Source organism: Ursus arctos, unplaced genomic scaffold, assembly GCF_023065955.2.
Source record: "Ursus arctos isolate Adak ecotype North America unplaced genomic scaffold, UrsArc2.0 scaffold_2, whole genome shotgun sequence".
Lineage (NCBI taxonomy): Eukaryota > Metazoa > Chordata > Mammalia > Carnivora > Ursidae > Ursus > Ursus arctos.
In genome coordinates this window covers 17,743,463-17,766,301 of record NW_026622874.1, presented here as the reverse complement: position 1 = coordinate 17,766,301, position 22,839 = coordinate 17,743,463, and positions in this window count along the sequence as shown.

Below are 22,839 nucleotides of genomic sequence, written 5' to 3'. Positions count from 1 at the left end.
ATCTATTATCTCCTTCAAGTCAACAGCATCCTCTTTTCCTTGCCTGGTACCCAGACCATATAGATGCTCAATAAATATTTGTTGAATGAGTCAATTCCCTGTGCACTTCCAGTAATATCCATTCTCTAAATTTCAGGCTTGCTTTCTCTCTGTTTCTCTCATCCTCCACAAGCTACAGATGGTATAAATGCTGCAGTCCTTGTGAAGACTGAAAAAGCAGTCAGACAGATGTGTTGTTCATAGCTCCCTAGTCAGGCATAACTAAACATTTACATTTATTACCAATTAGAGGGGAAACAGACTGTAGTTTTATGCACTGTATGTGGCTGGATGTATTTCTTTCTGGGATCTCACTAAAAACTTCAAAATGTATCATTGGATCTTACTCTCTTACCAGCTCGAACCTCATTGAAGATGCCATTTAAATAGAGGTCTATCAATGACAGCACAAATGTACACATCACTCTTCCACCCGTGGAATGCCATAGAGGGGGGAAAGCAATGTCACAGAAGGGCAGCTGACCCAGTGTGATTGAGTTGAACCCGCTCCATTGAGAGTCTGTAGCATGTGCAGCACTGATGGAGTTATGGGAGTCTTTGTTAACGGCGATGCCTGTAAAATTGTTGCTAGTACACAGTGTACAACAATGTGAGTGCATAGAATTCTGCTGTGTCTACAGCCCTTTTTCCATTTAAGGCCAAATAGAATGAGTGAAAATAGTACTAGCAGTGACTTTGGAGTCCACAGAGCATCAGACCCAACGCTGAAGAATTCACTGCTTTTAGGTGAGGTCCCCCTAATTTGCAGTACATCTGCCATATAAAGTCCTGACCCAACCTCATTGGAAAATCAAAGGAAAGCCCTGGCTGAGGTATAGGCAACGCAGGTTCTGGTCTCAGCTCCTGTTAACTCGGCTTCTTGACCTGCAAAGTCAGATCACTGCCCCAGGAAATTTCACCAAGAAAATAATAAGATTTAATTAAAGATTTAAATAAGGATGTCATCACATAGCTATTTATAATAGGGACAGTTTCAAAACAGCCTGAATGCCAACAGGGCAGGGAGTGGTTAATCTATTATGGAAAACCAGATGTCATTTAAAACGTGTGGTTTTACCATAATGAGGTATCACTTCACACTCATCATAACACTTCACACTTTTTAACAGAGGGAAAAAAAAATGCTGGTGAGGATGTGGAGAAATTAGAACCTGCATGCATTGATGCTGGTCGAGATGTAAAATGACCCAGAAGTTGTAGAAAACAATTTGATGCTTCTTAAAAAGGTACACGTAGAATTACCCTAGGACCCTGTCATTTCTCTCCACGGTGTATTTCCAGAAGAACTGAAAACAGGGCGCACCCAGGTGGTTCAATCGGCTGAGCATTCAACTCTCGATAACAGCTCAGGTCATGATCTTGGAGTCCTGGGATCGAGCCCCGCGTTGGGCTCCATGCTTGGCAGGGAGACTCCTTGAGGATTTTCTCTCTCTCCCTCTGCCTCTCCTCCCACTCTGGCCTCCTTCTCTCTCCCAAATAAATAACTAAATCTTTAAAAAAAATAAAAGAACTAAAAACAGGTAGTCAAATAAGTACATGTACACACACATTCACAGTGGCACTATTCATAATAGCCAGAAGGTGGAAACAGCCCAAATGCCCATTCGTGGATGAATGGGCCAAACAAATTGTGACATATACATACAGTGGAGTATTTTTCACCCATAAAGAATGAAGTACTGGCACATGCTACAACATGGATGAACCTTGAAAACATGATGCTAAGTGAAGGAAGCCAGACACAAAAGGTCACATATTGTATGATTCCATGCACGTGAAATATCCAGGAGAGGTAAATTCATAAAGACAGAAGGTAGATGGGTAGTTTCCAGGCACTGGGGGGAGGGGAGAAAGGGGGAAAACTACTTAATGGGCTGGGGCTTTTTCTAGGAGTGACAGAAATATTTTGGAGCAGGAATTGGTGGTCATACAATAGAATTGGTGGACACAATTATGAATGTCCTAAATGCCATTGAATTATTCATTTTTAAATGGTTAATTTTATGTTTTGTGAATTTCACCTCAATAAATTATTGTTTTGATTGTGGTTTTTGAAGGATATTTACTGACATGGGAAAATTCACCTTACGTACATATTGTTGTTTTTTATTTATTTAAGTGAGGGAGGGAGGGAGCATGAGCAGGGGGAGGAGCAGAGGGAGAGAGATAAGCAGGCTCTCTGCTAAGCAGACATGTAGGGCTCGATCCTGGGAATCCAGGATCATGACCTGAGCCAAAGGGAGACACTTAACGAACTGAGCCACCCAGGAACCCTATGTACATATTGTTAAAAACTGGATTTATAATCTGAATTCTGTAACTTTTAAAAATGTCTGCGTCCATGTATGCATATGTATATACGTATGCATATACATGAACTCACATATATATTCACCCATATATATATTTATATACATATATACCATCCTTCCCCCAAAAAAAAACTGAGAAGAAATTCAGAACTCTGATAAATGAATTATAGATTATTTCATTTTCATACTGTTTTGCATACTCCTTAAAATGAGCACATGCCAATTTCATAATGTGAGAGAAAAGACTATTATTGAATAAGAACTGGGTTACAAGTCTATCACTAAGGTTTTCTCCAGCTCCACAGTTCTAGTCATCTAAATGTGTTACATTTACTTGATTGCCTGTTAGTCATTGGGCAGGAGCACATGAGCCTTTTGGGTAGGCACCTAGGAAATGGTGATTTAAGGCAGGCAGGCAATAGCGGAGCACAGAGACATTCAATATACAAACAGTTGCATAAGCAATCTGCATGCACAACTTTGGTCCTCATCACATTGTCCATAAGTGGTGCTCCTAGAAGGACATACATATCTGTTATCCAGCTCCAGAGCCCATTCTCTCGGATGGCTCCTTTAAGAGTTATGGTAACATTCATGGCTCTCATGTGGACTCTTTCCATAATACGTGCATCTGAAAATAAAATAAATGTCTCCATCCTGCACAGCTACCCTAGCTGGAGTCCTGCTAGTAAAAGGAAACTGAGTTGCTGGACTTTTTCTTTTCTTTATTTTTAAAAAATAACATATATCAGGGTGTATGGCTCAGTTGGTTAAGCAACTGCCTTCAGCCCAGGTCATGATCCTGGAGTCCCAGGATTGAGTTCCGCATCAGGCTCCCTGCTTAGCAGGGAGTCTGCTTCTCCCTCTGACCCGTCTCCCTCTCATGCTCTCTCTCTCTCTCTCTCTCTCAAATAAATAAGCAAAATCTTGTAAAAATTTTTTTAAAATAACGTATATCGTTGTTGTATTCCAATGGGCGGTGTCCTAAAATGATCATCTCTTGTTCAGCTTGTCACTCACTGTGGGATCCTGAACTTCTTGTTATCCTGAATTCAACCTAACTCTTTTTCTTCCTATTACTCCATGTCAGTGTAACTTAGCAAGAACACTGAGAGTTAAAAAGGAGAGTTGGAGGTAATGCTCACACAGTCTGAACATTTTATTCCTTATTCATAGATTTTGTTTCTTTTTTTTTATTTTTACCATTTTATCATCTTTAGTGATTCTCCCCAAATCCTAATTATCTTTGTGGATTAAGAGTTCTCACTCTTCGTCTCCCTACCTGTGGGTCAGTAGGCATAAAAAAAGAAGCTGAAAAAAAAATAAGCTGGATTATTAAAATATTTGTGCTAAGATGATACTAGAAGATTTATTGCTGCTAGTGGAAAATTCCTTCTGTGAAAGGAGCATGTACTTGGGCCTATGAGAAGTGTAAAACCTCCTTTAGGGTTTCCAACAGAGAAGATTCATAAAGAGAATGAAGTCAGCTGCTGTTTCAGAAAGACTGAGTCAAAATACATGAAGTAATTCATAACAGAAGATGCAGAAGGTTGAGAGTATGTTCACAAAATCCTGAAAACACAGATGCTGAAGGGTGGTTGACTATTTTCATATGCACAAAGGAGTTTTAGGGAAGTTTCGTCAACAGAATTTAAGGCTGTAACTAAGCTGAGTTTTGAGAGGATGGAAGGTGAATCATTTTGAGCTCAACTAAGCCCTGGTTCTGTAAAACTGAGACAGAACGGAGTTGGATTCCTCAGTCACTAAGAAGGCTGAAACGTTGCTCTAGATTCTACCTAGAGAAAAACCTGGAAGGAGAAGCAGAGGGTTGGTTAAACACCTGATATGGGTCAGCTTCTTGTGTGCCAACCCCAAATGAAGAATAAGACCCAGTACTTATCATTATAGACTTTTATAGAGTTGTACCTCAAATAAGGTCCACAAAGGGCAATGGTGTGTGCCTTCTGAATGTCTGAGTGTGTGCATGCTGTCTTGAAAGTTGGGAGGGGGTCTTGTGGATAAAGGAAAAGTCTGGGGATTTTAGAAGAGACTACATCCCTAAGTCCTCCTCCGCTTTTGTGTGTGTGTGTGTGTGTGTGTGGTTGAATTGTAAGCTGTGAGCCCTCACTTGATAACTTGACACACTGATTACTGTTTTTCTGGCTCTTTCTTTGAAAGGACACTAATCCGGCCCCAGGCAAAATGAACAGCACTGGGATTAACGGACAAAAGATATTCCCTTCCCCTACCTTGACCTGTATCTTCAGAGGAGGGCAGCGTTTATCTAGAGGCTGCTGTGGCGTCCCAGCCAGCCAAGCAGAGCATTCGCAGGGCGTGCCTGACCCACTCAGGAGTTGTTGGTTCCACTTCACACGCACAGTGGGCTCACTCCATGGATTCCTTGCCCTAAGACAACATTTCACAGTTGTCTACATTAAATCGTACTGTGTTCTCCACCCTCAAGTCACTCCAGAAAAAAATGTCTGAAGGTTCTTCAGGATCCAGGACATGGGACCTAATTAGTTGCTCTGTCCACAAGTTTAGTTGATCAAGAGGCAGATCTGATACTTCAGAGTTGATACGCTCCTCTAGCATCATCACCGTGTGGAGCTTTCATGAGCTGCTGTGCTACAAGAATGGCATATCGTGTGCTTTAAGCAACATGGCAATCGGTCCCTGTTGTCACTTGCGGCACCGCAGATGTATGCTTCTCCCGTGGCAGTACCTGGGGAGCCTTCCCTTGATACCTGGAAACTCATTATTAAGGTGAAGAGACAGGAAGCAATGTCAGGCGTGACAGCTTTGAATGGACATCATCTCGATGCTAACACAAACCTCTCGCTTCCCAGGATTTCTCTGTGTTAGTAACACCAGGATATATTCCTCCCATGGTGCTGTCTTTACATTTCAAAGAATTAGTTGAGGGCAAAGAATAAGAGAAATATGAGATTTGCTTCCCCCCCAAAGTGTCTTGATTTTAGAAAATGCATTGGGCTGCCCCTCACATAGAAACAGGATGCCACTGACTCATTCTCCATACGGCGTGTGCTTTGCTCTGTTTTTCTAGCAGTCAGGTTGGGTTTATGTCGAACCGAACACACACACTCACCTGATCTCCCTTGTGGCCAGTGCTCTAAGACAGCTGGTTGGAATTAGAATCCGAGTTTGTGATCATCAGAAAAAACAGAAGCTGCTGTGCCCGGCATTATGCAGAATGTCCACACTGGGACATCCAGATTTGCCCTGGAGAACCAGAAAGACATTGAGTTCATTTAATGATCCAAAGAGCAGGGTCAAATGGAGGGAGGGCACTGGGGGGTGATGAGACAAACGGAATCGGTCTGTGGCGGTAAGATGAGCAAGAACGGGGGAACAAGAGGGGGCAAAAAGCTGGGACTCTGGGAGACAGGACCTAGGGAGATCCCAATGGTTCCACCCCACAGCATCTCCTTGGCCTGGCTTAGTTTTTGATGGGCTGGGTACAATTTAGCTACTGATAACTTTTCTACCTCAGTCCTGATAGTGGAAGCCAGAGTGGCTAGGGAGCTGATAGCAATAGTCAGTATGGGGTCCTGACCACCAGATTTCTGACTCTCAGTCCTGTGGTCTGATGCTGGGCTGAGGGGAGAGGGGGCTAGAGCAGGGCTTCTTTCTGGGAAAAGGTAGCCTATCAAAGCTCTAGGGCGCCGAGGGGGTCAGTTCTCTCTATTGCCCAGCTCTGGAGGACCTGTGCCTCTGTCCTCTTCCCCAAGGCAGAGTGCTCAGGAAGCCTGGTACTGGGGCAGCTGTCTCCAGAAGCACCCTGAGGGGCCAAGGAAGAAATGGCTGGACGCATTTGTCTCCACTGTGCAGCAGAAGCCAAGAGTTCAAGACCCTCCTTCAGACCCTCTCCTCTTAGCTTCCTCCCGCCTGTGCCCGCCTTTCATCTCTCCCTGGCTGCCCTCCCCTCATCCCAACACACACCCTGTTCTTTCTTTCTATTATTTCTAGCCCCACTTCCCCCAGCTCTAAACTTGTCTTTGGATTCTGGTTTTATCATAACCTCACATCTTTTAACATCCACATTTTGATCTCTCACCTTGATAGCTTTGAGCTTCTCTTTGTTTTCTCACCATTTTGCTCTGCCTTATTTTTCAACTCTTAATCATGTGAAATGTTTATCCTAAATTTTAACTCTTTGTGAATTTCTTTCAGTTGTCTATAACTCAATTTAAAGTTTCTAGTCTTTAATTTTTTAGTCTATATTTTATCCATTTTCTAAATGCCCTTTGCTATCTTTTCTCCTTTTTTTGTTTTAATTTTCATCTTACGGTTTACCCTGTTCTGTAATGACTCAACAATATACTAGCCCGATGGTATGCACGGGCTCACATTCCTGAAAGGAAAACAAGAAGGCTTTGTTGTTCCCATCTCTTGTCAGCTGCCCCGATATATATGTCTTTTCCACGTCTCTCAATAGATTTTCTAGCTTAGCTGAAGTTGACTTTGCAAGGAATCTTGCCTTGGGAGACTTATGGGTAGAATCTCCTAAGAGTCAAAATCCTCCTGTTCAGATAGCATGTTATACTTGCTGAGTATTAGTTATTTACAGCTCACACGATCCAGGCATTTTCAGAAAAGTCATGCGTTTTAAAATCTATGTTCTCCAAAGTTTGTATCATTGGCATGTGAGTAAATCATCTGAATGGTTTGCCCTGGGTGGTTGGGAGTGGAGCCGAGCTTTGCCTTCCAGGCAGTGCTTCTGGCCTAACTTGGTGAAGAATCAGGTGGGGCTGAGTGGGGAGAATAAGGGTGAGATTCTGGAACCTCACTGACATCTCTTTACTCCTCACTGGGCTCTTTCACTCTCTGTCCCATCTGGGGGTGATCACAGAGGAGGTGTCTTATCCGAATGTGGCTACCCCTACCACCTTGTTTTCTGCATCATGAGAACAAGAAGTCTATAGCAGGGGTGATTCCAAACAGGGTTTCTAAATGGGGCAGATAAACCCCTGCTAGGTGCTTCTTTCAAACCAGCTTGCCCAGTAACTGGACAACAGAAACCATCAGAAAGACTTCATCCAAGTCTCCTCTCACTTTCTGATGTGGCTAGTTTTCCAATACCTACCACCTCGTAATCTCAGGAGATCCCCAGCATACAGAAGAATATTGGGATGTTGGCCAGTCAGAATGGCTAAAATTAACAACTCAGGAAATGATAGATTAACAATTCAGGAAATGATAGATGTTGGTGAGGGTGCAGTGAAAGGGGAACCTCTTACACTGTTGGCGGGAATGCAAGCTGGTGCTGCCACTCTGGAAAACAGTGTGGAGTTTCCTCAGAAAGTTAAAAATAGAGCTACCCTAGGACCCAACAGCTGCACTACTAAGTATTTATCCAAAGGATACAAACATAGGGATTTGAAGGGGCACATGCACCCCAATGTTTATAGTAACGTTATCAATAATAGCCGAACTGTGGATAGAGCCCAAATGTCCATCAACTGATGAAAGGATAAACAAGAGGTGGTGTATACATGCAATGGAATATTACTCAGCCATCAAAAAAGTGAAATCTTGCCATTTGCAATAATGTGGGTGGAACTAGATGGTATTATGCTAAGTGAAGTAAGTCAGAGAAAGACAAATACCATAGGACTTCACTCATGTGGAATTTAAGAAACAAAACAGATGAACATAGGGGAAGGGAAGGAAAAATAAAATAAGTTAAAAACAGGAGGGAGGCAAACCATAAGAGACTCTTAACTATAAGAAACGAACTTGCTGAAGGGGAGGTGGGTGAGGGGATGGGGTAACTGGGTGATGGGCATTGAGGGCACGTGATATAATCAGCACTGGGTGTTGTATGCAACGGATGAATCACTAAATTCTATCCCTGAAATTAATAATACACTATGTGTTAATTAAATTGAATTTAAATTAAAAAAAAATACTGGGGCATGGGGGAGTCTCATTTTTTGTTAGACTATCTGAGGAAGAAAGGATGACAGAACTCCCCATCAAGTGCCTGTTACAACCACCTTTGTGTCCACTAACCGAAGTGGGCCAGGAGCTATCCCACTTGAGGGCTGGTGCTTTTTCTCAGAATTGGGTGGCTGTAGTGCATCCAAATGGGATTCCCTAAAGCAGCAGCCAGTAGATACTGAGTAACTGCTATGGACAGGTCTTAGGATCAGGTGCCAAGGAAGCAACTTGGTGTGTAAGTTTTAGTCCATATTTAGGGACTTCTTGATATAGTTGGTGATACAAGAAATAGGCATGAAATCATTACACGGCGTACAAGATGCTCACATCTATAGACGCTTCCCTCCTTCCGCCTGCATCTCACCCAAGACCTACTCATCCATAGGCCAAACTTCAAGGTCACCTTCTTGAGGAAATCTGCCTTTTCTGAGTTAGGTAACTCCCTTATTGGCTTTCACCAAAGCCTTTTCTGACTTTTACCTTTGCACTTTGTGGTTTCCTACATTTCTGCCTATTTTCGTCACTGGACAGCAAGCTCTTTAAGAACAGAGTCTGAATGCCACACTGTTTTATTAGCAGCATTGAGAGATGCTCAACAAGTTTTTTTAAATGAATGAATGAATGAATGAACAGTAAGAGGTGGCATATATTACATGGGGAAAGCATAGAAGAAATAGCATATTTTGAACTTAGAAGGGAATGGAAAAAATGATTCCAAGTCCCATGGTAAAATTGTGTGGCTGGTGCAGTATGAGTGATCGGTGATTTTTGTGACCCTAGGCCCTGGTTGCATACACAGTCAGTTCTCATCTGGTGTCATGGTAAGTTACGGAGTCCCTTGATCACAAGGAAGTTGATGCAGGTTGATCAACATCGCTCTGGAAGGGGTGGCATTGTGATTCTGAGCTCTACTTCCAAATCTGTGTGTGTGTGTGTGTGTGTGTGTGTGTGTGCGCGTGTGACAGTAACAACGGGGCCAGATGACCTCTTTCAGCCAGCCTCTGTCACTAGCACTTGCTGAAAGCCACTGCATGCGGCAGTCTGTGATGTGATAGAAAGGACCTAATTATCACAACCTTCCAGCTTAGTGGGAGAGCTTGGGCATACATAAAAAAAAAAATATGTACAGAAATACCTCTGAGCAGAAGTGACACACTCAGAGAAGCATTCACAAACAAGCACAGTACAAAAGACATAGACATGAAAACAGCCAGGCGGCAGCTGGCTCAGGCCAAATAAATAAATCACATCGGGGGTGAGGGGAGAGAAAAATGCCTGCAGATGTAAGGACCTTGCAAGCCACGTAACTATTTTATGCATATTTCTTGTATCACCAACTATATCATAAGGTCCCCATGGGCAAGGACTAAAACACACACCATGTCACTTTCTTGGCACCTAATACTAAGAGCTGTCTGTAACAGACATTCAGAACCAATTGGCTGCTGCGGAAGAATCCCATTTTGAAATGGACAACGTGGAAGAAGAAATGGGGGGGGGCCCTCCTCCTGGGCAGTTCTAAAGGGGAAAAGGGCCTGGTTTGCTGAAGGAGACTGCAGAGGGTGGTTGTGGGTAGGGGGGAGTAATGGCAAGTATATTGTGCAAAGTACAAAGGGGAGTGGGAGTACGTGTGCGAGATTGGTAGGTAAGGGGATTCCTGCTACCGAGCTAAGGGAAGTGCGTGGAGCCAAACAAGAGACAGCTGCTAGTGGACCAGAAGGGAGAAGAAGGTTAATACGATGAATGCATGAGCGCCCTGCTGGCCGTGCTGCTTATACAAGTGTCATGGAATATAGTCCATGGAATCTGTGCATGTAAGGCTTGGCTGGGAGTCTGTGAGCTTGTGTGTCACAACTGAGAAGGGAAGTTGGAAGAGTGCTTATTTCGTAGGATTCAGTATGATTCTAATTTAATAAATTTGTACTGAAGATCTAGGGGAAGCTTTGTAGATAATGGTAATGGACATAGTCCCACCCCCCAACCAAGGGCCTCCTTAGTAAGTGTGGGAAGGGCTGCATTAAGAGGTTCAGACCTCAGGAAGGGGGCTTTTTAGGAAAAGAAGCAATCAGAGGGTTTTTGAAGTGTCTGAGACAGGCAGTCACCTGCTCGCGTGATGCTTGAGATAGATGATTTAGTACGAGAGTCCAGATTGAAGGTGGGGGTGGACTCAAGCTGGGAGGCTGGCCAAACACTGCCACAGCTTCAGGACAGAGAAGTAGCATCTGGCCTTGAGTGAGGGTAGAGACGAGAAGTGACTGCAGAAATGTTTCCAGTTCTGCTCTGACATGGCAATGCTGAATGATGAGAACAGAAAAGGGAGAAAGGCAACCATATTATCTTCCATCTTTACAAGACTAATCTGCTCTTGGGGCCTTGGAAGAGCTGCTCTGTGGAAGGAGCACAGGCCAGGGGTCTGGAACATGGCTCTAGTCCTGCCTGTTGGACCTTGGGAGAAATTATTTTATATCAGTTTTGGCTTATTTATCTTAAGATTAGGCCATCTCAGCCTTAAAAGGTCTATGATTTACAATGGTACTTTGGTGGGAGAAGTATGTAATGGATGACATATTATAACATATCACAGTAAATTAATGATATGCTAAATTACACTGTGGATAGCAATAATGACTGAGATTTGTACATGGATTTACACTTTTTGATGCATTTTTGCATGCCTTATTTCATTTCAACCTTACCACGACTACTGAGGTAAATATTATTACTTTATTCAGATTTGGTAAGTGAGGAAACAGATTTGGAGCCTTGTCCTAAGGCCATAAGGGTAGTACATGGCAGAGCCAAGACTCAAACCCCTGAAATCATAGCCTACTGTTCTGGAATTACTGCTTATTTATTCAACATCAGCTATGAATTCTTGCTGCATGGAGGCTAGCATGAGATATTGTTATTGTTGTTGTTGTTGTCATGTCAGGACATTTTTGATTCACTGATTCACCCATCCACTCATTTATCACATGTTTACTGATCACCTACTATGTGCCAGGCACAGAACTAGGCACTAATGACACAGTGAAGAATAGAGCACAGTCCCTACTCAGGAGGAGCAATCTAGGGAAGGAGTTGGCTACCATTTATTGTAAATAAATACTTAAAATATAGTGCGCTCGGTCCTTGTTGCCAGAGCACATGTGGAGGGCGTGTGATGGTGCGTAAGTATCTTCTGTTTCATCTGGAGCTGGCATCCTCTCATTCCACTCACAGACCAAATCTCTAACAAATGGCTCAAGAGGCCTTCTTTGGTCTAGGGTGCTCTGACTTCCATCACCACACTCTGCTCTTCTCAGAAGGCTGCCACACCTGCTACTACCATTTGGCCTGTGGTACCTTACAGCTCATTTTCCATTCACCTATTTCTTGTTCACTGCGTGTTTTCCTTCCTTCTCCTGCAGAAGGCTCTGTGGTAGACACAGTGGTTTTTGCAGGTGAGTACCATAGGTAACATGTGTTACTCAGTCACAGCACTAGGTCTGAATATGGTAGGCAATCAGTAAACATTTGTTTGATTGATTAAGATTCCCAGTTTGAGAATCCACATGGCAGAAAGGTGCCAAAACGAATCCCCTAAAAGGGCAGTATGCCATTAAACTGGGAGAATGAAGTCCAGAGCAGCTGCATTGCTGTCCGGGAGCATTTTAACGTGATGACTGTATCCTGCAAGCCCACCCTTGACCCCCCCTCAGTGCATGCATCAGGGGCTTAAACAACTGCATTCAGAGCGTGCAGCCTCACCATGACAGGGAGAAAGAGAGACTTTGGCCTTTTAAAGTCAATTTTGTGAAATAGATCTCAATCCAGCAGGGACTATGTTAAGAAGCAATTAAAAAAAATTATTGTTGTTATTTTTACCTGCATCCTGTTTCTGGCTGTGCCGCTATCTTGTGAAGGGGTCTTGGCACATATGCTGTTTTTGAGTGCCAGTTTTCCCATCTGGAAAATAATCCCTGTCCTTGATCCTCAGCTCACAGGGGTGTTTAGAAGCCCAGGGAGGTGATGCCTATGCTGTGCTTGCAGGATCCTGGACAAAAGGCATTGTATAAATAAAGGCGATCACTCCTATTATAGTGTACACGGTGGTTCAGAAGTGTGTTTAATGCCCTGTCCCCTTTCCTCCTGTCTCCTTGCCCTAAAGTCTCCCCTCTGCTTGTACCCAGGAGCACAACTGTTCTGATCTAGCTGCAGTCAGATTAATTGAACAGGAGCCTTTGAAATCCCATCTAGTTTACCCAACCTGCTTATCTTTCAGGCCTTTTACAAGCTCTTCTCTTTATTGAGAAAGGAAAACAGAAAAAGACATCACTTGGAATGGCAACTGCTTGGTTCCTTTATCAGCTCAGCTTTTTTCCTGAAGGGTCCCCCTGCCCCTCAATTGATCTCATCCAAAACTTCCCCCACACTGTGACGGCTGGATGCAGGACTCTAATTCAGTTGCCTTGGCAACAGTTTCTGCTTGTTGCAGGTTCTGTTTAGGGTTGGATCCTCATCATTGTTTTCCCCTCTGCCTTGCAGTACCAGAGGGGCAATAAACTCTGAATTACGTGAAACAGAGGAAAATGTCCAATGAGAGACAGGAGGGAAAGGGAAGAGCAAGCAGAGAAACCTCTAGAGGGGCCACTGTTGGGTCTTGGGAACCTATCAGGTAGTTATACATTGAACAAAAACTTAAAGCCAGGAAGCAATTTATCCAGAATGATTTAAAGGCAGGTATATAGATATACCTTGACATGATGGTCTAATTCCAATGAGAATCGTTAAGAACAGAGGACTTCATAAGCAGAGCTGAATATCTCTTCCAGGTAGACTGAAGAACCACACTTGGCATATTTTCTCACCCTCAATGAACTTGGACTTTGGGAATCCACTGACATTTACTGAGGGCCTGCTCAGAGCTAGGCTCTATAGTTAACACTACAATTCAGCAAAAAGAACTTTCCCTAGTGTCCACATAGTACACATGTCCTTAAAGCACAAACATGCTATTCAAGTGGTTTTACTTCATGTTAGCTTGTTATTTATTTCTGTTTTTATGGTATTTCTTCATTTGGAAGTCTTGGCATAGTTGCACAAGAAGAGACAAGTTCAAGACTTGTGTGTTTGAGAGAGAGGAACATTCTGACAATTCTTAACTGCTGAGCTTCAAAACCTACATATGTAAGCAACTATGTATTCTTCGTGTTGGCACCAAGTACAACTCTCACATTACAATAAGAGCAAGGTAGATCGAATAAGGATGAGTTAGTTTGAATGTCAACTACAGGTTTAAAAGATTTACAGACTTTTCATCTTTGTATTCACTCGCCAAATATTTATTGGGTTCTGATTATTTGCCAGGCACTGTAATAGGCACTAGAAGTATAGTAGTGAAGAAAACGCTAGGGGCGCCTGGGTGCCTCAGTCGTTGGACGTCTGCCTTCGTCTCAGGGCGTGATCCCGGCATTCTGGGATCAAGCCCCACATCGGGCTCCTCTGCTGGGAGCCTGCTTCTTCCTCTCCCACTCCCCCTGCTTGTGTTCCCTCTCTCACTGGCTGTCTCTTTCTCTCTCTGTCAAATAAATAAATAAAATCTTTAAAAAAAAGAAAACACTAGAACACCTCTGCCTTCAGAGATGCCACGTCCTCTCTCAGTCGCATAATCAGTGTTGCTCACATAAGTGCTCCTGCATTAGCAGAGAGGTTAAATGGAGGATCTAGTGTTGCCACACCCAAAGTCGCCCACAAAATTACACAACTTGAGGGTTGAAGGGGCCTCCAGAGACCTTTATCTCCACCCTTCCACTTACAGGAATTCCTGTTTCAAGCATCCTTTGGAGGGAGGCACACCTTCCAGCCATTCTTATCTAGCAGCGCCTCTACCACCAGAACTTTTCGCAGGTCTGTCCACCGCGTCTTACCTGTCTCCTGGCAGGTCTCCTGGCAGGTCTCCTGGCAGGTACCCCTGCTTGCATTCTTCTCCTTAATTCATTCTCCATGCAACGGACAGAGTGGTCTTTCAAAAATGGAATTCAAATCATGTCTTCTCTGCTTAAAACCCTCCAAAGGCCCTCTTTGCACTTAGTTTCAAATCTCAACTCTTCACCCTGTTCCGTAAATCCCTGACACGCTTAGGCCCACACAGCCTCTCTGACCTCAGTCCCCTGACTTCCCCACACAGCACACACCTCTACCTGAGACACAGTGGTCTGACTGCTCTTGTTCTGGAACTGTCCCCAACCCTTCCCCCAACCCCCATTACAACACACACTAAAAACTAAGCTCCTTGGCAACCTGCACTTGGATTTGTTCACTTCTATTTATAAATGTGTCTCACATAGTAGGCATTTATAATTATTTGGTGAATTTTTAAAAATCTAGCTTCTTTAACACCTTTTTAAGAGGGGAATATCCGTATAAGGGTCCAGTGTATATATGATTTTAAAAGTTTGTTTAGTTTTTCTTATATTGTGCAAACGTTTCTTTCTCTGCAGCAGCCACTCTTTGACCTTTGTTCTGTTACGTGAAATTAACCTATTTCCTATCCATGTAAGTTCATTTAAATGTTCGTAGCATGTAGGTCTCCCCACCTCTTCTGCTCTCCAGACTAAACACTCACAGTTCCTTTAACCATTTAAAGGACCTGGGCTGATTTTCTGATCCTTCTCTCTCCTGCTTCCTTTTCCCTTAAGAACTACCAGTTTACCTAGTTCCCTCTTTAAGTGTAGTGATTGGTTTAGTTGTCTGTCACAGCTATCTAAGGAGGAGAAGATGAGCCAGTTAACCAGAGATGTTTAGCTGGTGAAAAAGAAACTTGATCCAATATTATAAAATGTTTATCGATCACTTTCACAAAACTGGTTAAATGTCTGACCAATTAAACCTAACTGAAGCCTCTCCTGTGCCAAGCCAGGTACACCTTCCATTGGATTTTGAGCAACGATTCAATGTGCATATTAGTGGGAAGAGTTGAAACTAATTCTCTGTTCTTAATCGCTCCTAATACATGCTGGTCTGCAATAAATATGATATCAAAATAATTATAATAAGATGATATGGAATCTAAGACATGGTAATTAATGAAGAAGTATTTGAACTGTCAGTGGCGTCTTGAGCCCTAAAGGGAAAAATAATAACCTGACAATATAAGTGAAATATGAGATCAACCAATTAATTAGGAGAATAATTTAATCTGGTGCTTTGAAAATAGGCCAATTAAAATGCACTGTTATTATTTAACATTAAGATAGTCGCTAGATCCTGAACATAGTTTGAAAGTAGACCTTATATTCCTACCCTCAGGGAACTTGAAGCTGATTTAATAGTTGTATATAAAAGGACAAAGGAACGGGTGTGGTGGTGTTGATTTATTTACTGGAACTCCTTCCTGTGGCATTGGGCTGGAGCTTGGGAGAGCTGTTACCACCACTACACTTTTCCAACCTTCTCCTCACTCCTTCTTTTAGCCTTCATTGGAGGGTAGGAGGGATAATTTGAGGTCAGTAGAAGACAGAAGAAATGGGTTAAAAAAAAAAAAGAGCTTTCCAGGAAATACTGTTTTCTATAGTTGAGGTTGTTAGTGGAAAAGAAGAACCCAGATATCATTAGTGCCTTTGATAATTAATTAGGAATAATTAATTGGCTACTAATGAAACAACAGTAACAACAATAAATACAAAAAAACTGAAACCATTCTGCCTTCAAGCATACTTAAGGGGATGCATGTACCTACCCTCAAATTTAATGACAATGCAGAAGATAAGCCACAAAGTAGCCCATTAACTGTTCATTTTGCTTTAATGAATGCTGATCTCTGAAATAAATAATAATAATAAGTGTACTTATAATTTGCAGAAATTTCTTTAAACTTTTTTAAGTCTTCTCCTTGTGAAATACTGAACTTTCATGGTCTCCCCTCCAATACCTTGTTCACAGTATTGCATGATTAATATTTTGATGTCATAACACTGTCCCTGAAAAGAGAATCCTCCATTCTTTCCATCTCACTAGAAGGAAACAGAAGAGAAGGCCCTTCTCTCTGTCTCTCCTAGAATATGTTTCCCATTGAGATGGCCTTTGAACTGTTTTTGTAGCAATTCAAGTAGATTGTGTTGAGATATTCCTCCTCCTCTCTTCTCCTTGGGAGCCATTGGCATTCATGTAGAAGATGTTGGGGAGAACTGCCTGTGGCTGGATACCATCGATGGCTCTAAGTTTCAAATGAGACTAACCCAAAGGCTTAGGGCTGACAAACATCATGCTTTCATTAAAGCATCCGGCAATGTAATACACCAAAATGGATGACAATTTGCGAAAATGTGTTGCACGTTGTTCAAGCACACTAAATTACCATGCTTAAGCACAGAGCAGCTCTGAACTCATTGCCTAAGACTATTACCAGCTCACAAAGCAACATTCCCAACACCAATATCTATCCAGATATTCCACATCTGGACCCATGACTCTAGGTTAAGAAGTGTAAGGATTTGCCTAAACCAATGCCACTGTCCACAGCTTGCTTGATTTCTTGGTGCATATTTACATGAAAACAGAATGTTAACACTAATAAAAACTATGAGTAATTGTGCTCTTACTAAAGTTTATACTAAAGCTAAGTGCTTTCCATGCATTATTTCATTAAATCCTCACAAACTATGAAGTAGATATCATAATTAATTCCCGTTTTATAGAAATAAAGAAATTAAAGCTTAAAAATCAAGTAACATGGTGACTGGCAGAAGAAAACACTCAAATCCAAGTCTGGTATGCTTTTATCTTTGAACCCCTGTGCTCTATCGCCCATTTGTAAATAACATGCCAGGGTATGAAAGCTACAATCACTGCTTCAGCATACGTGGTTATGATAACTTATACATCATTGCACTCCCTCATGTACACATCAATATACTTAGTCCTTTTGTCTACAGATTTAATCTCTCCTTATAATCCTTACGTGCACTGTAGGCATACTTGATTTTTATAATAATTTTACAACAAATTACTGAAACCTAAGGGTGTTGAGCATCTCTCTGTGCCCACTTTTTCTCCACTGTATCCATGGTCACATTTGTACTCCCTTCCCAGTCATCTAATTAACTGAGATGACTTATTTAAAATTTTACATTATTTTCCCCATCAGCCCAGTCTGAAGCAGCAATTTGTACCTATACCTCTGCTCAGAAGGAAGAAATAGAAAAGAAAATGGAGTAGGTTTTTTTTTTTTTTTTGACAGTTGCAATGTATCACTTTCTTTGTCCTGAGGGCTAAAATAATGTTTGAAATTGCAGCAAATTGGGATCTCAGGGCCAAATCTATCTTCCTCTGTAGAATTTTCTACTCTTCCTTGGAATTCCTTGGTGTTCCATTTATTTAGTGTTGCAGATTTAAAGTCTGGATCCCCCAAGTAAACTGTACAAAACCCCCATTCTACCTCAGTTCCCCAACCCAGCAACCACAGGCCAGGCACCCCCAGGAAAGTGTTGTTTGGTTGTTTTTTATCTGATGCTCTTGACTTTACTATTTCTTACCACTCAAAGGGAAAAGTCTAGGCACAAATGGCATGGAGCATGAAGGAAATTACCTGAGTGTTCCTTGGGTTAGTGAGGTAACAGTCTATTCAGATAACGGGTAAATTATCCAATTCCAACCTCCGTTCTCTGACACTGTTGGTAGAAAAAAATTATGAAAGAACAATCAGAAGGCCTTGGTTATGATGAAACATGAAAGACAAGGGAGAAAGAGGAGTCCGAGGTGATGGAAACAAATTGCACCTTGATAACTGGGAGAATGATGATGCCATTAACTGAAGTGGAAAGTCAGAAGGAGGAGCCACAAGGGATGAAGGGAGGATGGAAAAGAAATGATGAATTCAACTATAAAGTTGTTGAGTTTGAGGCGATGCTGGAAAATTAAGTACCAAGTGTCTGGTGGGCAGTTTGAATGGTAGAAGTAGAGTTTAGGGAAAAGGTCCAGGTAGGAGATAAAAATGTCAAGGTCATATGTATAAAAATGAGTGATGTCTCTGGGGTAGAGAAGAGGAATGAGATTGAACCCAAGAAATACCCTTAAACAAGCAGCTAAGAGAAAAGCTAGTTAGGAAGTTAGAAAAAGAATGGTCCTTTCGTGGGGGAATAAAAAGGATGGTGCCATGTGTTGGAAGCCAGGGAATGATAATGGGTTTTTTGCTGATAGGGCTGTGAGGACTCAATCAGATTAAATGTTTTGAAGCAGTTCATAAGTATGAAATGCTATACCTGTGTTTACTTGTAAAGTTGTTCTTTAAAACCAACATTTGAGGAGGAATAGAATTGAAAGGAATCAGCATGAAAGGAATCGGTATCAGAACCTCTATGACCTCACTGGCCACCCACCCGCACTGGACTTTTTTTACTGAGGAGTACCACTACTCCAGCAAAACAGACACCTTATAACTGAATTGAACCACATAAAACAGCCATTTATTTTGTCATATAAAAATGGTCTTTTCATATTTTCCGTCCAACTTGAGCGTGGTTTCCCGTACATACCCTGATTAGCTTGGCCACCTCTCAGCTTTAGGAAGTGGTTTTAACCATCTGACCCAGATTTCTTTCCCTTGACCCTCAGCCTAGTTCCTCTGATCATTCTACCCGGGATCTTTTGAGGGCTGGAATGGGGACATGATTGATTAGTGTTCTAGAACTAAGTGGCCACAAGGCCTAGATCAAAAACCTAGTGTTCTAAATCTTACCTTGTCCACTCTTTTGATCTCCCTTTTATACCCTTTCTCTGAGCTTAAGCAAACATATTCCGGGATTCAAGATTATGGAAAGTGATAACTCTGTCTTTCCCTGATCCGAACACAGGAAAGAAATTTTCAATTGATCAAACATACTGGGCACACCCTTCCCACCACAGAGCAGATAACCAGACTACCTAAAATACAACTGGAACAGAGGAAGGCTTAAAATGTGTCATCATTCTGATTGACCTGAGACCTTCCTCCATGGTCTGGTGAGTTTTATGGTTAGAGTAAAGTAAAGCACAAAGGGAATTACTTCAATTATGCAAATCAACGACCCAATCAAGAACTTCCTTTTGTACATAGAGTCCCAGCATTTGCATGCCTGGTCAGCTGTTCAAATGACCATATTCTACTTGGTCTCATTAACATGCAATCCTTAAAATGCATATTCACTCAACTAATGTAATAGCTTGCTGTCTGCAAATGGAATTCTTCCCAAATGTGCAAGTGGCTCTAAGTAGTTTAAAAAGTTGTAAAAGCAGGGTCAGTACCATATACATACAGCCTGTTGATCGTGAATACAAGTTCTACAAAAGGGAAGACAGCAGAGAGAACCATTAAAGTGCAAATAGAGCAATTATGGACTGCCAACCTGACTCTCCCTGTCATTCTGCAGGACTCCTGCCCCTTTGCCAACTCCATGCAGTTAGAGGAAGCTGACATACCTTCTTGATTCTCTGGTGTGGTTTCAAGGAACGAGATATTCTAAGCCACATCTTTATATCCAGAGCAACTCATAAGACATTAAGATAATGCTCGATTATTAAAAAAATTAAGTCCAGACTGATATTTGCCCTTGAAATGATCATTGGGTTCTGACTTTCTCTTTGCTTCTTCGCTTTGGTTTTTTGTACTATTCACCCCTCCCCTCCCCCAGGGTCACTTTTCATAAATGCAATTTCATGATGAAAATTTGAAAATAATGTGGCAGTGGTTGATTGCCAGGGAAGGCAGTTGCTTCTGCCTTTCTTTTCTCAGAGACACATTAATAAAACACCTGTGAGCTGTTTCATTTTAAATAACCAGAGAGAAAGATGCATATGTAGAGAAATTGATATAATGTCAGATATGTAGTATAAAATTATCATACCATAGTTATATTAAAAACTGTATATAGCTTAAATTTGTATACATTTAATAGAAATGATGCCTATTTTATTTAAAGATACAGTCCTAGGAAAACCCAGCAATATATTTTAGAAAATTGAATGTTAATTTTTAAAAAGCCCATAACTTCTGCACCTATGGGATACTTCAGAAAGTTAATTTTCTCCACAGACTGTAATTTTAACAAGAATATCCTAATATGAGTCAGATGCTTGGGAACAACTTCCATGTATTGAAAATTGGGTTTGAAATAGGATTTTAGGCTGTCATTTTCATCGATGAGATTATATTTTGTGCATGTAGTCCCATTTTTAATAATTTTTAAATCTGAAATTAATAAAAAACTCCACTGAAATTTTCTTAAGCGAAGAGGCACTGCTTACCTTCCTCTGATTGCTTCACTCCATAAAACCCCCTTTGGGCTTCATCTAGGCATCGCATATTTTCAGAGCCTTATTGCTATTATTTTGTTAATATAGTTTTTAAAGGCAACAAAACTAAGTATATAGATTTGCCAAGGGCTGGAAGTTGCCTAGCAAGTTTTTTGGGAAGTCATAGCTTGTTTCTAAAACCATCATAATTGTTCTTTGTGGGATGTGGAGAGCTTGCTTTGCCTGTATCTGTTTATTAATAATTTGAACTTTTTTTAACAATTAGATACTTGTTTGTGGGGTTTGTGCTGAGATCACTAGACTGCTAGGACAGTAGATGGATGTTTTCTGTTCCTGAAGGTCAAGGTAGACCTGCCTCCATGTCAGTCACTGCTACAAGTGAAACAAGGATGCTCGAGGAAGAGAACATTTTTATGGGATTAGTTTCTCTGTCTTTACCATAACCTCATGACTTTATTTCCGTAGTGTATGTGACATAAAGTGGCCAGCATAGAGAACCTATAAAGTATGCATTGTTTCTTCCCTCCTCTCTATTTCAGAGTTGCTCTGGTGGTCTTTTCTCAGGATGGTTTAAGGTCTTCTCAGGTTCAGGGCGCACATACGATCGAATGCATCATCTCAAACCATATTAAACCTGTTTGTATATTATGCATGTATTTCACACACCCACATCCCTCATTAAATCACATTTATTCATGATAATAGAAGACTTGACTTGAATTATTGCTATTTAACTTTTGTAGATATTTAAACATTTATTATTTTTGTGTTTCACCTTTGTTTTCGAATTTTGGAGGTATTTTTGTTTTGTTTTTGTTTTTGGGTCTCAAACATTTTTGAAGTCATTGAGAAGCCTGTAGGTTCTAGATACTGAGCCTAGAGGTCTTTTCTTCTGTCCTGTCTTAGAAGAAAAGTATCATTCCCGCTGAATGAAACCAGCCCCTTCTCAATGCCTTCAATACTAGCCCTGGCACCCATCAACAGGCATTTAAAGAATGTCTACCATGTGACCAAATGACTAGATGCAATGATAATGTAAAGTGAGAATTCCTATAGCAGGAATCTTAGAAAATGGCTTAGGGTGACTTCACAGAGAGGTGACATTTGCACTGAGCCTCATGGACGAATTGGAATTGGCTAGATGGAGGGGTTAGGCATTCCAGACAACACACACTGGCAAAAAACACAGCTTTCTCTAAGATCCTAGTCTATATGGTATCTGTACCTTCTTGATTTTCAAACACTCTAGAGACATGGGACCAATTTTATTTTCTTCCTACCTCTCAGACTGTTCTTCTCTGGACTCCGTTTTACTCCAAACCCCATGAAATTAGGTGCTGCCATCAAGGGACTATTCTTGTCTCTTTTCTTTCTCTTTATGCCCTCCCTTAGTAGTCTGAAGCTTTCTCCAAACTGTCAACCATTACCTGATGTAGGACCCGCTCCTTCTCAATCTCCAGAGCCAAACTGTCTTCTAAATAAAGGGTTTTTTTTTTTAAAGATTTTATTTATTTATGTGACAGAGAGACAGCCAGCGAGAGAGGGAACACAGCAGGGGGAGTGTGAGAGGAAGAAGCAGGCTCCTAGTGGAGGAGCCTGATGTGGGACTCGATCCGAAAACGCTAGGATCACGCCCTGAGCTGAAGGCAGACGCTTTAACGACTGCGCTACCCAGGCGCCCCTAAATAAAGGTGTTTTGCTCTTTGTTTTGTTTTTCATTTGCATGATGGGTGTCTCCATTCATTCCAAATTAAGCATATCATTTCTTCTAGAAAAGTCTACCCTTTGTTCTGTGTTCCTTATTCGGGTTACTGTGAAATTTTCTCAGGCATTTAGATCTAAAATTCTGAGTCATCTTTGACTCCCCTCTCTTGACCCACCCCATCCAATCAGTAATTGTCCTTCAGCTAACTCCTCTTTGTCTTTTATCCCCTTCCCATCTTACTCCCTCCCCACTAGTTGATTATTGATTCCCTTTTCACCTCGCTTATCACCTAGCCTCCTAACTGGTCTCTGAATCTATTCCCACTAGCATGGGCTATATACCTAAGTTGCAAAATGCCCATTTCTGATCACATCTCTCCTCTACTAAGGATGTTAAGAACATCCACTATCTAACAAATAAGATTTGAAATGCTCAGGTCATATTCGAGGTCTCTATTACCTACCTTTCCAATATTAAATCAAATATTCATTTTTATATATCCTTTGCTCCATCGAAACAGACTCATTT